This window comes from Nomascus leucogenys, chromosome 2 (genome assembly GCF_006542625.1).
Source record: "Nomascus leucogenys isolate Asia chromosome 2, Asia_NLE_v1, whole genome shotgun sequence".
NCBI classification, from domain to species: Eukaryota; Metazoa; Chordata; class Mammalia; order Primates; family Hylobatidae; genus Nomascus; species Nomascus leucogenys.
Window position 1 is genome coordinate 3,058,319 of NC_044382.1, and position 14,625 is coordinate 3,072,943.

Sequence of the window (14,625 nt, forward strand, 5' to 3'; positions counted from 1 at the left end):
AGCTCCTATCTCGTAGAGTTGTTGTGAGAAGCAAAGGAACTAAACGTGAAAATGCCTTTGAATGCTGTCACAGAGAGGGAGCTTCATGATGATTAGCCGTTGTTGTTACTATTATTATTACGCACCAGGACCACTTAGATTTATTTTTATTTATCATTTATTTTTAATTTTTAAAATTTATTTATTTATTTATTATTTATTTTTGAGGTGGAGTCTCACTCTGTCACCCAGGCTGGAATGCAGTGGCATTATCTCGGCTCAACCTCCACCTCCCGGGCTCGAGTGATTCTCATGCCTCAGCCTCCTGCGCACCTGGAACTACAAGAACATGCCACCGTGCCTGGCCAATTTTTTGTATTTTGGTAGAGACGGGGTTTCACCATGTTGCCCAGGCTGGTCTCCAACTCCTGAGTTCAGGTGATCCACCCGCCTCAGCCTCTCAAAGTGCTGGGATTATACAGGGGTGAACCACCATGCCAGGCCAGACCACTTAGATTTCTGGGCTTGGTGAGAAGGCCTCACACTGGGGTCTGCTAGAGACTTGGGACCTAGTCCCGAGTGTTTCTGACTAGCTACGTGACTCTAGATAAGTCCCTTCCTCTCTCCAGACTTCAGTTTCTCCACACAATCACCAGTTAATCTCCACCCAGCATTAATTTTCCCTTTTCTTCTAGACTGTCCTCGCTGCTCTCTCCCTCCTAGGCCTTGTTTCCCTCGAGGACTGCCCGGGGTGGGGCCTGCCCTGTGGCCCCATTGCCCACTTGGTGACTGCCACTGTGGCCTGCCCCCCAGTGGCTCAGATGGGGACATCCTGGGTAAGGTCAGAATCCAGGTGCAGAGCCCGCCACAGCCCGGAAAGGCAAACAGGGAAGGAAATGAGAAGCTACAGGTTGTCGCTGACTTAGCACCAAGGTATACCTGTTGGCCCAGAGGACGAAACAGAACCCTCCAGAATTTGGAGATTAACCCTCCACAATGGGGAACCCAGATTAAGCGCGTCATAGCTTGTGGGTGTGCAGTGCCGTGTACGGTTCACATAGCTCATTCATAGCCAGGTCTCTTCCCTGTTCATGCCACTTGCTTCCTCAAACCCTCCTTCTCAGTGGGACCCTCCTTCAGGGTCTCCAAGGAGGTCTCTGAGGACCCTCCTTCTCAGTGGGAACCACATCTGAACCTGCTCCTGGTTTCCAGCTGCAGGGGCTGCCTCCTGCCCACCCACCTTCCTGGCTCTGTGCACCCAGCCACACTGGCCTCTTCTCTGTTTTCCTTGCTTGCACCACTTTGGCTGATAATTCCTCTTTTTAAAGGCTGGCCCCTTTCACCCTACTTCTCCGGGAGGTCACCCCAGCGAAAGCAGCACTCCCCAGACACTCTTGATCTTGTTGTGTATTCTGCAGGGCACCTTGACTCTGGGAGTCTCCTATTTGGGTATTTATTGTCTGTCTCCCTGCCCCAATGTAGGCTCCATGAGGCCAGGGCCCTTGTCCCTCCATTACCATTGCCTTTGCAGGGTCAGGGCAACGCCTGGAGCATAGGAGGTGCCAGTCATAGCTGCTGAGGGACTGAATAAGTGCATTCACACACATCTTAAAACTGCATCTTTCCATCTTTTTTTTTTTTTTTTTTTTTTTGGCAGAGTCTTGCTCTGTCACCCAGGCTGCAGTGCAGTGGCACGATCTCGGCTCACTGCAACATCTGTCTCCCAGGTTCTAAGTGATTCTGCTGCCTCAGCCTCCTGAGTAGCTGGGATTACAGGCGCCTGACACCATGCCTGGCTAATTTTGTATTTTTAGTAGAGATGGGGTTTCACCATGTTGGCCAGGCTGGTCTCAAACTCCTGACCTCAGATGATCCACCCACCTCGCCTTCCCGAAGTGCTGGGATTATAGGCGTGAGCCACCACACCCGGCCCCATCTTTCGTTTTTTTATGAGAGGAGGCTGAGGCCTGGGAGGAGCCATAATGTAGAGAGATTTTCTGAGGGAGCTGGCGGTGTGACTTGGACCCCAGGCCACACTGCAGAGAGGTTGAGGGAGGAATGCAAGCTTTGGAAACAGGCACCTGGGTGTGGGGCCTTCCTACGCTTTACTAGCTGTGTGACCTTGGGCAAGTGACTCACCCTCTCTGAGCCTCTTCTTTATCTGTGAAATCATCACTCAGGTGGGTGGTGTTCCGGGAAGATAGAATCTGATGAGTGAGTGTGAGTACGCTGTGTGCTGATAAGGGTGCGGGAATGGTGGTGTTGGTCTTGTTCATCCCAGACTCTGTGTTGCTTTGCCAGAGGTGGCCAAAAGGCTGTCATGGGTTGCAGACCCTGCACGTGCCTAAAAAGCAACTCACAGCTTCACCAGCGGTCTTCTGGGAGTTTGCAACCATGACCTCTAAGAAAACATAAAGGACTCTGGGCTATATATTTTTTTAATTGTATAATAGTAAACTACATACAGCATTTATCATCTTAGCTATTTTCAAGTGTACAACTCCGTGGCATTAAGTACATTCACACTGTGTGCCTCCACCACCATCTCTCGCCAGAGCTCTTTTCACTCTCCCCTGCTGAAACTCTGCACCCATGAAACACTAACTCCCCATTCTCCTCCCCTCACAGCCCCTGGCAGCCGCCATTCTACTTCCTGTCTCTATGAGTTTGACTATTCCAGGTATGTCATGTAGGTGGAATTACAGTATTTGTTCTTTTGTGATGGGCTTATTTCACTCATAACACATAATGTGCTCAAGGTCCATCCATGTAGCATGCATCAGAATTTCCTTCCTTTTTAAGACTGAGTACTATTCCACTGTGTATATGCCCCATATTGTTTATCCACTCATCTGTCCTTGGACATTCAGGTTGCTTCCACCTTTTGGCTATTGTGAGTAATGCTGCTATAAACATGGCTGTAGCCGGGAGCGGAGGCTCACATCTGTAATTCCAGTACTTTGGGAGGCTGAGGCAGGCGGATCACCTGAGGTCAGGGTTCAATACCAGCCTGGCCAACATGGCGAAACCTTGTCTCTACTAAAAATACAAAAATTAGCCAGGCGTGGTGGCAGGCGCCTGTAATGCCAGCTATTCGGGAGGCTGAGGCAGGAGAATTGCTTGAACCCGAGAGGCAGAGGTTGCAGTGAGCTGAGATCACGCCGTTGCACTCCAATCTTGGTGACGAGTGAAACTCTATCTCAAAAAATGTATAAATAAATAAATAAACATGGCTGTACAAATAGCCCTTTGAGGCCCTGCTTTCAATTCTTTCGAATAAATACCCAGAAGTGAAATTGCTGGATCATATGGTAATTCTATTTTTAATTTTTTGAGGAACAGCCATACTGTTTTACACAGAGGCTGCACAATTTTCCATTCCCATCGATGGTACACAAGGGTTCCAATTTCTCCATATCCACACCAACATTTCTTATTTTCTATTTTTTTGATAGTAGCCATCTTAATGGGTGTGAGGTGATATCTCACTGTGGTTTTGATTTGCGTTTCCTTAGTGATTAGTGATGTTGAGTTTCTTTGCATGTGCTTGTTGGACATATGAATATCTTCTTTGGAGAAATGTGTATTCAAGTCCTTTGCCCATTTTTTAATTGGGTTGTTTTGCTGTCGTTGAATCATAGTTGTTTATATATTTTGGTTGTTAACTCCTCATCAGATATGTGATAGGCAAATACTCTCTCTAATTCCATAGGTTGCCTTTTCACTTGGTTGATTCTGTCCTTAGATGCATAGAACTTTTATATTTTGATGTAGTCCAAGTTATCTATTTTTACTTTTGTTGCTTGTGCTTTTGATGTCATAGCCAAGAAAACATTGCCAAATCCAATGTCATAAAGCTTTTCCCCTGTGTGTTCTTCTAAGAGTTTTATAGTTCTAGACTATTTTAAAAGCCAAAAAAAAAAGAAAGAAAAAAAACATGGTAAAATGTAAAGCGATCTCAGTGCAGCTTGGAGCCCTCTGACTCAGATTCCCAAAGCCAAGAGTCTTGTGACTGGAGATCATTTGTGTCCAGTTTCCGGGCAGAGCAGTGCAAGGCAGGCAGTGGGCATGCCGTCCAAGAGCTCCTTAAGTGCCTTGGTTTTCCCATCAGTAAAATGTACCTGCTTCATGGATTTGTGAGGATTAAATGAGAAGGAATGTAAAGCAACTGACCCTTACTGAGTGTCTGAGGCCCTGATCGCTCTGAGCTGTTCAGGGCCTCAGCTGGGTCACCAAGAGAGCTCTTGAAGATTTTAGAACAGCCCAATCTCTGCAAGCAATTCTTCCACGGAAGTGCGGCCCAATAATAAAAAAAGGAATTCTCAACTTTACAAACAGCACTAGAAAAGATTAAAGAGGATCTGATTCCTAACCCACTGGACACTTGTTCGTGCCCATTTTCCCTCCATCCTCAGCCAGCCCAAAGGGCTCCAGCCCCTTCCTCACCCAGCCGCACCGAATGCCCTCCACCCAGCAGGTACACGTTCTCCTCTCTCCTCCACTCTCTGAATACAGATGAACTACTTTCTGATGTGCTCTTTTCTTTGCCCTTTTTCCTAGGCCTGGATCATATAAAGCTCTCGTGAGACCTGGAGAAGCAGCAATGGCAAAACCAGCATTGTCTATGGGAGAGGCTAAGATGTAAAAACAATCCAGGTTAATAAGTTTAAAAACATCCAGTCAGCCCAGGCGCGGTGGCTCAAGCCTGTAATCCTAGCACTTTGGGAGGCCGAAGCGGGTGGATCACGAGGTCAGGAGTTCGAGACCATCCTGGCCAGCATGGTGAAACCCCGTCTCTACTAAAAATACAAAAAAATTAGCTTAGCGTGGTGACAGGCGCCTGTAGTCCCAGCTACTTGGGAGGCTGAGGCAGGAGAATGGCGTGAACCCGGGAGGCAGAGCTTGCAGTAAGCCGAGATGGCACCACTGCACTCCAGCCAGGGGGACACAGCCAGACTCCGCCTCAAAAAAAAAAAAAAAAAAAATCCAATCAGTCAACATGGGTGAAGTTTGAAAACATTGTGCTGAGAAAAGGAGCCAGTCACAAAAGCCCACTTATGAGATGAAAGTCCAGAACAGGCAAATCTAGAGAGACAAAGTAGATTGTTGGCTACCTGGGGCAGGGGTGACAGCTAAGGGGTACAGGGTTTCTTTTTGGGGTGATGAAAATATTCTAAAACTGATTGTGATCATGGATACACAGCTCTGTGAATGCACTGAAAATGATTAAACTGTACACTTTAAATGGGCGAACTGGATGATGATACGGTTTGGCTGTGTCCCCACCCAAATCTCTTCTTGAATTGTAGCTCCCGTAATTCCCATGTGGTGTGGGAGGGACCTGGTGGGAGATAATTGAACCGTGGTGGGGGGGTTCCCCCATACTGTTCTCATGGGAGTGAATAAGTCTCATGCGATCTGATGATTTTATAAGGGGAAACCCTTCTCACTTGACTCTCATTCTCTCTTGTCTGCCGCCATGTAAGACCTGCCTTTCACCTGCCACCATGATTGTGAGGTCTCCCCAGCCATGAGGAACTGTGAGCTCTTTATAAATTACCCAGTCTCAGGTATGTCTTTATCAGCAGCGTGTAAATGGACTAATACAGATGGTATTTGAATTATATCTCAATAAAGCTGTTAAGAAAAATCTCTTCACCTACCAAAGATAAAACTGTGCTCCCGGAAACAATGTTGCCGATCCAGGTGACAACCAACAAGTGACAAAGCTGCGACACAAGACCAGTCTGCGTGGCCTCAAGGGCTGCTTTATTCCTCTCTCCTGTGCTACCTCCCTCAAGGACAAGTGAGAAGGCAGAAGTTTGGCATTGTCTCTTTAAAATCTAAGGGGTATTCGCGAATATTTTAACAGTAGTATCTATGAGTGATCAGATTTGCTTTCTTCTTTGTTCTTTCTGTATTGTTTGAGTATTTTAATATTATTTTTTATTAGAAAATGTTTTAAAGAAAACACATTATTCAAGAACTGTAGGTGACAGTAAGTTTCATGGGGGTCAGTAGTAAACAATTACTCTTGTCATTGCTCTGCTGAGGTGGCATGCGTTTTAATGTGGCAGGCATGAGATCACCTTTGCAAAATGACATCAGTGAGAAAATTGTGGCAGTGGGGGAGATCTGATTTAGCCAACCTGCTTCGTGCCTTTAGCCTTCGAGCTGCCTTTGATTATTCCTGGGCTAGCTTTGGAAGACATTTAGTTTATAGTTGAAATGATAACAGCCCGACCGGGCATGGTGACTCACGCCTGTAATCCCAACAGTTTGGGAGGCTGAGGCAGGTGGATCACTTGAAGTCAGGAGTTTGAGACCAGCCTGACCAACATGGTGAAACCCCATCTCTTTTAAAAATACAAAAATTAGCCAGGCGTGGCGGTGCACATGGATAATCCAAGCTACTTGGGAGGCTGAGGCAGGAGAATCGCTTGAACCTGGGAGGCAGAGGTTGCAGTGAGCCGAGATTGTGTCATTGCACTCCAGCCTGGGCAACAAGAACGAAACTCCGTCTCAAAAAAAAAAAAAAATGATGACAGCCCTTCCCCAAAACTCAACCACCTTCCTAAAGCTAATGAGAGGCCACCAGACTAGGAGAGGAGACTGAATTCTGCTAAGGTGTAGACATAAACAACTGCCAGCCATTATTCCAGAGGTCATAAGATACGCAACTCCCCCCAGTCACTCCTGCAAGTAACATCGCTGTGGTAGAACCTAAGGTTGGCCTTTTGGAAATATCTTTTCAGGTTTTTTGCATGTTTGACACCTAGGGTTCCACAGGATCCACCCACCGATGGTGACTCCAACTGGACCCACCCACTCTCCTGTGGCCCCACCCAGAAGCAATTCAGGGCCGGAGGATCATTTCCCACACCGATTGGATTATACCCCCCAACCAATCAGCGGCCACCCCACCCCTTTCCCCAGACTACCTGTGAAAAACCCTAGCCCCTGAATTCCAGGGAGACTGATTTGAGTAATAAGAAAACTCTGGTCTCCCGTTCAGCCAGCTCTGTGTGAATTAAACTCTCTCCATTGCAATTCCCCTGCCTTGATAAATCAGCTCTGTCTGGGGTGTGGGAAGGAGAACCCATTGGGCGGTTACAGGCACTATACTTAGTGTATGATGCATGACATGGAGGCAATGATTGTCCTCATTTTACAGATGAGAACATTGAGGTTTCAAGAAATGAAGTGGCCTGTCCAAGGAGGCACAGCAGGAGATGGCAGGGCCAGGATCTACCCCCAGGTCTGTGGGTTCCAGAGTCTGTTTCTGGAATTTAGGTATTTCCCATGCCCATGGAGGCATATTGTCTAGATCAGTAGACAGAAGGGTCTGGCCACTGGCCACACTCATTGGCCATGGTGGTTAGTTCCAGACTCTGCCCTTGTGGAACAGACTAAGTAGAGAGGAGATGGCACAGGGAGCCATGCTGTATGGGAGCAGTTGGGGGTCTGAGGAGGAGGGACTGGGGGCATAACACTGTCACTGCTTGTTCTTGGCCAGGCTGTGCTTGGGAGTGGGGGACTTTGTGAGGCCAAGGAGGAGAGACAGAGGGAACTGTGACCAATGGTCAAACTTGGATGGGAGATAGGCTAGGATCTAACTGTCCAGAGATGGGATTGGGCAGCCTTGTGAAGTAGTGAGCTCCCCATCACTGGAGGTGTGCAAGCTGAGGTTTGATTTCAGCTTGGCAGAGATGGTGAGGGGTGGCTTTATGCATTGCATGGAGGTTGGATTCGATGATTGTATTAGTCAGCTTGTGCTGGGTAAAAGTCCCACCCTGCCCCCACTCTACCAAATCTCAGTGGCTTACCACAAACAGTTATTTCTCATACATTGGTCTTCAGGTCAGCTGCGGCTCAGCTGGGCTTGAGTTCTTTTCAGAAAGAAGTAGGGGATGTGGCACCAAAGCATGAATGTAGCCAGGGAGAGATTCCCCATGGTGGGCAAGCGGCAGCTAGATCTTAGGATAATAATGAATTTGGGAATAATATTCAAGTTGAAGCTGTTGCCTCTGCTGTGTGATATGCAATAACTATCCTCCACCGCCCTAAAACTTGAGTAAAATTCTGTTACGTACAGAAGCTTGTGTTCCTGGCAATGGGGGAGTGAAATGATCAGTCCAGCGTTCAGCATGGGAGAGAGTGGGAAGCAAAGGTAGCGTGGAGAGTGAGAACTCAGCAAAGGAGGAGATGAGCGCCAAGGCTAACTGAGGGAGAGGGAGATGTCTAGAATGGGGGTGTGAGTTATTTTCAAAGAATACGCTTAGCCCAGCAGGCTGGAGGGGACTCAGGGCCTCCAGGTGGCTGCCATCTGACTTACATTTGGGGTAGTTTTGTGCTGTGTGGAGAATCCTTTGCAGCTTGGGCTAGCCATCAACCTAGCGCTGAGACAGAACAGTGTCCTCACAGTATTGGGGAGTACAGCCGGGGGCTGGGCGGACCCTCAGAATAGACCCCAAAGCCAGAATGGAGGCATTGCAGAGTCTGAAATCAGCCCTGGAGTATTTGTGGAGTCCCTCCACTCCAGGCCGGCTGTTCCAGGCAGTGTCAAGGCAACTGCAGTGTTGAGAGAACTTTCTAGAACCTTTCGGCCAAGCAAGTCTCCTGAAGCAAACGTACAGGAGGCAGGACAACCCCAGGCAGCTCTCTTCCGGGGTAAGTCAGAATACAGTGTGACTGAGTCGGGAAGAAGGATGCACACAGTCCAGGGAGGCTGGAGTGGAGAAGCCGGCGAGTGCCCCAGGAGCCTCCACGCAGGCTACCTGTGAGCAGGGCCTGGGAGGATGGAGCGGAGTTTATCTGAGAGCAGCAAGGAGGAAGGGCTTCTTAAGCGGAAGGAGGAACGTGAGGTGGAATACAAAGGAGCATGACACACAGCCTCACTAGTTAACAGGAGCTTTTTATCTCTTTTCCCATGTATTTCTCTTTCCTGTTAAAAATGGAAAATGTATTCAGATGTATGCTAATTACGCACCCCACACCCAGAATAGAAAAAGTCGTAGGCAGAGGCTGCAGAATCGTCACTCCTGCGGTAGCTTCTCGTGGTGAGAGATCACAGAGGCTGTGGCTTCCGAGGAAGGTCCTCAGACCCCAGTGCTCTAAGCCACCCTTGGGGCAGCCACGCTCCGCGGAAAAGTCACAGACTGTGCAGCCTCACGGACCAGGGTTCAAGGCCCGATGCTGGCACTTTTAGGCTGCGTGACCTTGGACAGGTCATTTTGCCTCTCTCAATTTTCATTCCCAAAATCTAAAATAAGGATGCAGGATAAGGAGGCAGGCCCATCCTCCTATCACTGTGTCTCCTCCAGGGCCAAGCGCTTGGACTGTCTCCCCGAGAGTTTGCCAACTGGAGGCCCAAGGCCGCCTCTTCCTTGATCTAGAGGCTGCCTGGCTCTGTACCCAAAGGACAAGAGCATGTTGATCCCTCTTTTACTCTGTTGCTAAAGAGACCTTTAAGCAAGTGAGAGCAACCGAGCAGGCAAACACACCCACCTTCCCTCCTCGAACTCAGGCCAGCTTCCCGGTAACTTCTCACCAGGGCCAGCAGCACCAGCTCCATCAGCAGGACCTGGATTCCTGTGCCCCTGGCTTCAGGGCGAGGCCCAGAATGGAACTGTCTCCCTTTCACTCCACACAGAGCAGGTAAAGCAGTCTCCTCTTTGGATCTGGAGGGCTCTGGAATGTGTAGAGCCTGGGCTGGAATTCTGGTTCAGCTGTGACACCTTGGGCAAATCCACTCACCTCTCTGAGCCTCAGTTTCCTCGCAGTTAAAATGGGGATGACAGCATCCACCTCACAGAATTACGATGAGGGTGACATTAAATGAGATAATATATGCAGATGTATAGTGAGTGCTCATAAACGGCAGCTATTTTTACCTCCATGAATGCACCTTCAGACTGTGCTAGGTTTTTCGGAAGCTCTCATCCACTGAGAACCCTGTCCATGCTCTGAACCCCAGCTCATAGTTTGCGATCTTGCTTGCCTCTCCCTGCACCCCGGTTTTGCTTGCTTAACCTCTTTTAGCAGATGAGGAAACTGAGGCTTAAAGCAGTGAAGTGTCAGAGCTGGGATTCCAGCCCACCCTTCTGATGCCAGACTTTGAGCTCTCTCCCCGCTCTATCACTCTAGTGGGCAGCTTACATTTGGGGCCAGGGTCCCGGAGGCCCTTCTGGGCTCAAGGAAGGACGTCAGCTCCGGGAGAGGGGGCCTGGGGTCCAGCAGTGCCCAGCTTCCAGAGCACTTGGCACAGTGGTGCCAAGATTGTAGGAATGCTCACCCAGGGAGGCAATGAGGGGTACATGGTCTGAGAATTTAACTACAATAATAAAATCAACTAAAAGCTTGCTTTTTAAATTATAACCATGTGCCTGCAATTCTAAACAATGTTCATGATATAATACCCCTCCTTGAAAAAAAATTGTTGGTCTATGTCTAAACAATTGGCTGTGGCTGTTATTGAGAATTTGTGCATGTGAGTAAGGCATGAGATCTAATGTATTATGAGAGTAATGCACATCAGCTTCCAATTAGCACGTTTTTATGACTTACTCTTTAAAAATATTCTTCATGGAAATTAATTCTTTTTTTTTTTTGAGATAGAGTCTCACTCTGTTGCCCAGGCTAGAGTGCAGTGGCACGATCTTGGCTCACTGCAACCTCCACCTCCCAGGTTCAAGCAATTCTCCTGCCTCAGTCTCCTAATTGGCTGGGATTACAGACCATACCACCATGCATGGCTAGTTTTTGTGTCTTTAGTAGAGGTGGGTTTTCACCATGTTGTCCAGGATGGTCTTGAACTCCTGGCCTCAAGTGATCCACCCACCTCAGTCTCCCAAAATGCTGAGATTACAGATGTGAGCCACCATGCCCAGCCTCTACATGGAAATTAATTCTGAGTGTTCCTTGTCACACAGTCAACCTTGACAAACTCAAACTCAGCTGTACATTCTTCTTTTGGGTATAAATTTGTAAAGACGTAGAGTTGTTCGAGTTCACTTTGGATGAAGTTTATGTCTGTACCCCTGTGATACTCTATATTCCTGTGTTTGAACAACAGATTTGAAATAAATAAGAGCACAGTAATTGTAAAGATGAAAAAACTGACCTTGAGTTTCTTTAACTCTGTCATTCTGCATAATCACTTGAGGCTCTTATTTGTGTTTAAAATTTAAAACAGCAGAGCAAAGTACACACTGTGAGATGTCATATTTTTGTTTGATAGTGTAACTTCTGTTTACACATGAAAAATATGTTTCACAATTTCATTTTTTTCAGAGTATTATAATTTAATATTCCCCTTGTATAGAGAAGGGGATCTAAAAAATTATCCACTCTGGATCAGATATGGTAGATATTCCCTGCCAAGGAACAACCAGGCTGAGGCCAGGTCCCTGGGGAGCTGGAACAGCCTCTGCCTCCCTGCTCAGATCAGGACTGACTGTCCAGTGGTCTAGGGGACTGAGGCCGTGTGCTGTGGTCTCATGAAGGAGGCAGCGGCCACTATGACATGGAACCACAGGCTTTGGAATCAGAAAGACCAGGTCTGAATTCCAAATGGCTGTGTGGTTTTTGCGGATCACCCGAGGTCAGGATCTAGTGGGATCCATATGAGATTCACTTCTCTGAGCCTCAGTGTCATCATCTGTAAAATGTGAGATGCCAACAGTAACTATCTCCTGGTTTGATAGGAGGGCTTAATGAGATAATGTTGCCAAATTCTGCCTGGCCCACAGCTGGTGTGCAAGGACTGGTGGCCACTGGTATTTTTTGTTTGTTTGTTTTTGTTTTTTGTTTTTTTGAAATGGAGTTCTGCTCTTGTTGCTCAGGCTGGAGTGCAATGGCATGATCTCAGCGCACTGCAACCTCTGCCTCCTGGGTTCAAGCAATTCTCTTGCCTCAGTCTCCTGAGTAGTTGAGACTACAGGCGCCCACCACCGTGACCGGCTAATTTTTTGCATTTTTAGTAGAGACAAGGTTTCACCATGTTGGCTAGGCTGGTCTTAAGCTCCTGACCTCAGGTGATCCACCCACCTCGGCCTCCCAAAGTGTTGGGATTACAGGTGTGAGCCATCACACCCGGCCCAGCCATTGTTAATGATGTAATTTCTGTTCATCAAGGGCTGGCAAGGAAGGAAAAGATTGGAAGTGAAAGTGCCTTTGCAAAAATTATGACAGTGGCAGAAATTTGACCCAACTGACTGTATCTTGCTTCTAACCCCCAAGCTGTCCTTGCTCATTCCTGGACATACACTGAGCTGACTATGGGAGGAATTTAGTTTATAGTTTATCTTTGAAAAAAATGATAACAGCCCCTTCCCAAAACTAACCCCCTCCTTTGTTGGGGATTGGACTTCCTTTGTAAAACTAAGGTTAGCCAGAAGATCAGAAGTTGCAGCTCAAGAGTCATGCAGCCAGAGGCCACAAGATTCCTAACCTCTCCAATTGCTTCTGTAGATAACATCACTATTGTAAGACCTGAGATTGGTGTTCAAGGTATTGTTAAGGCCCTGAATTCTGATGGACCAGCTGGCACCACCTAGACTGGTAAACTGGCTCATCTGGTCTTGGGCCCCCACCAAGGGACTGACTCAGCACAAGAAGAAAAGCTCCAACTCCCTATGATCTCATCCCCGACCCAACCAATCTGCGTTCCCATTCCCTAGCCCCCTGCCCGCCAAACCATCCTTAAAAAATCCTAGCCTTTGCAATTTCAGGGAGGTGGATTTGAGTAATAATAAAACTCTTGTCCTTCCACTTAGCTGGCTCTGCATTTATTAAACTCTTTTTTGTTGCAAACACCTGCTTTTCTCCAGTGCATTGGCGTTTCTGGGCAGCAGGTGAAATGAACATATCAGGCTGCCGGTCCATTACAGAGGCAGAACAGGGTGTGGGTGTGGGCATTTCCAGTGTGACCCCTGGCAGCTGGGATGACCAGAAGAACAGAGGTTCTGTTTATGGGCTCAGGTCCAAGATTTGGAGGGTATGATTTCTCAAGTGAAGCTGGCAATGGAGAGTTTTCAGTGAAATCTTTCATTTTAAAATGTTGGTTCAAATGCTTCTAAAACACTGTGAGGGTCAAACAAAACAAATGTGTGGGTTGAATGTGATCCATGGGTCACTGGTTAGCAACCACAGTCTAAGAAAAGATGGGTCCCGAAATACAATGAGAAGAAAGTCTGTTGCTCTGAGAGACATCAATTAATCTCTCTTTTCTTTCATCTTTGGCTGTCTAGCTCTGCTTTTCCTCTTCCCCCGTTTTGACTCTCCTCCACTGTCTATTTCATCTGTAGATATCTCAGTAGTTATCTCTGAAAGATTAGCACTCTTTATAACATAACCATAATACCATTATCATACCTAAAAAATTAGCAATATTTCATGAAATACTCAGTAAATATTCAATATTTTCCCTGTTGTTTTATATATGTGATATATATATCATATATATATATATCAACTTGTATGTTCTAATTCAGTGTTTTCAAACCTTTTTTCATCATGGTCCCCCTAAGGAGCTTTTGTAGACATATTTTACCAGTCATAGCCTTCCCTCTCTTAATGAAATTTTAATAGCACAGATATACGCTATATTTCTTTAGGTTCTGCAGCCCTTTGGAGAGCCACAAACCATTATAATAGCTAAGATTTTTCCATCATCCAAGAAGCAATTTTTGCTCCACCGGTGACAGTGGCCCCCCACCACCTTGAAAAATGTACGCTGTAGTGCGATCCATATGAGATCCACACATAACAATTGGTTGATGTGTTCTCTTAGACCTCTTTTAAGGTTTCCCCTCTATCTCTCTCTCTCAAGTTTTAAAAGCAATAAAAAAAAATAATGTGCACATCTATCTTTTAGAATTTCCCCTGAATTTTAGCTGAATTTGCTGACTGCATCCCCCTGGTGTTGGTTACCACGTTCCTCTGTCCCCTGCATTTTCTGTACATCGCTAGCTGGATCCAGTTGCGTTAATCAGTATGGGGATTGATTTTTTTCTTCCTCTTTCTTTTGCAAGACTATATCTTTTACTGATGGGAATAGACATTGATGATCTGGTCTAGATTCATTAATTTATTAGGGCTTTCTCTCCCTTTAAAGTAAATGGCTTCTAAGAGTTAATTCCTCAAAAGGCTGAAAACTTTTGCATTTCTTAAGGGCTTATTCATTGCACTCCCTGCAAAGAATGTTTTAAAGCTCCTTAATCTAAAACACAATGGCTGTAATTAAAAGTTTAGCTCTGGTGGCTCTTGGAGGGCAGCAAAGTCATACCTGTGAAATTCACGTTATTTCACAGCTCACTACAAACATAAGGAGAAAGGATGACCCAACTCGAAAAGTTCTTTCTGCCTTCTTTCCCTCCTTTGTTCCAATAATGAGTATTTACTAAGATCCTATTGTGAGTACTGGATTCTTTCTTAGTATATGGGACCGCGGGACTTAGCCAGCCAGAGTGGGGAGCTGGTGTTCCCAGAATAAACCTGCTCCTGACATGCAAGACATATCTCCAAGGTATTTTTAGGTGTTGGTGAGGGTGTGGGGGGGTAGTTCCTTTAAAAGCCAAATCCTCACTTGGAAGAGAAATAGGTTCACCAGAGGCTGCAGATCTGGTTAGAGTGTAATCTTTAACA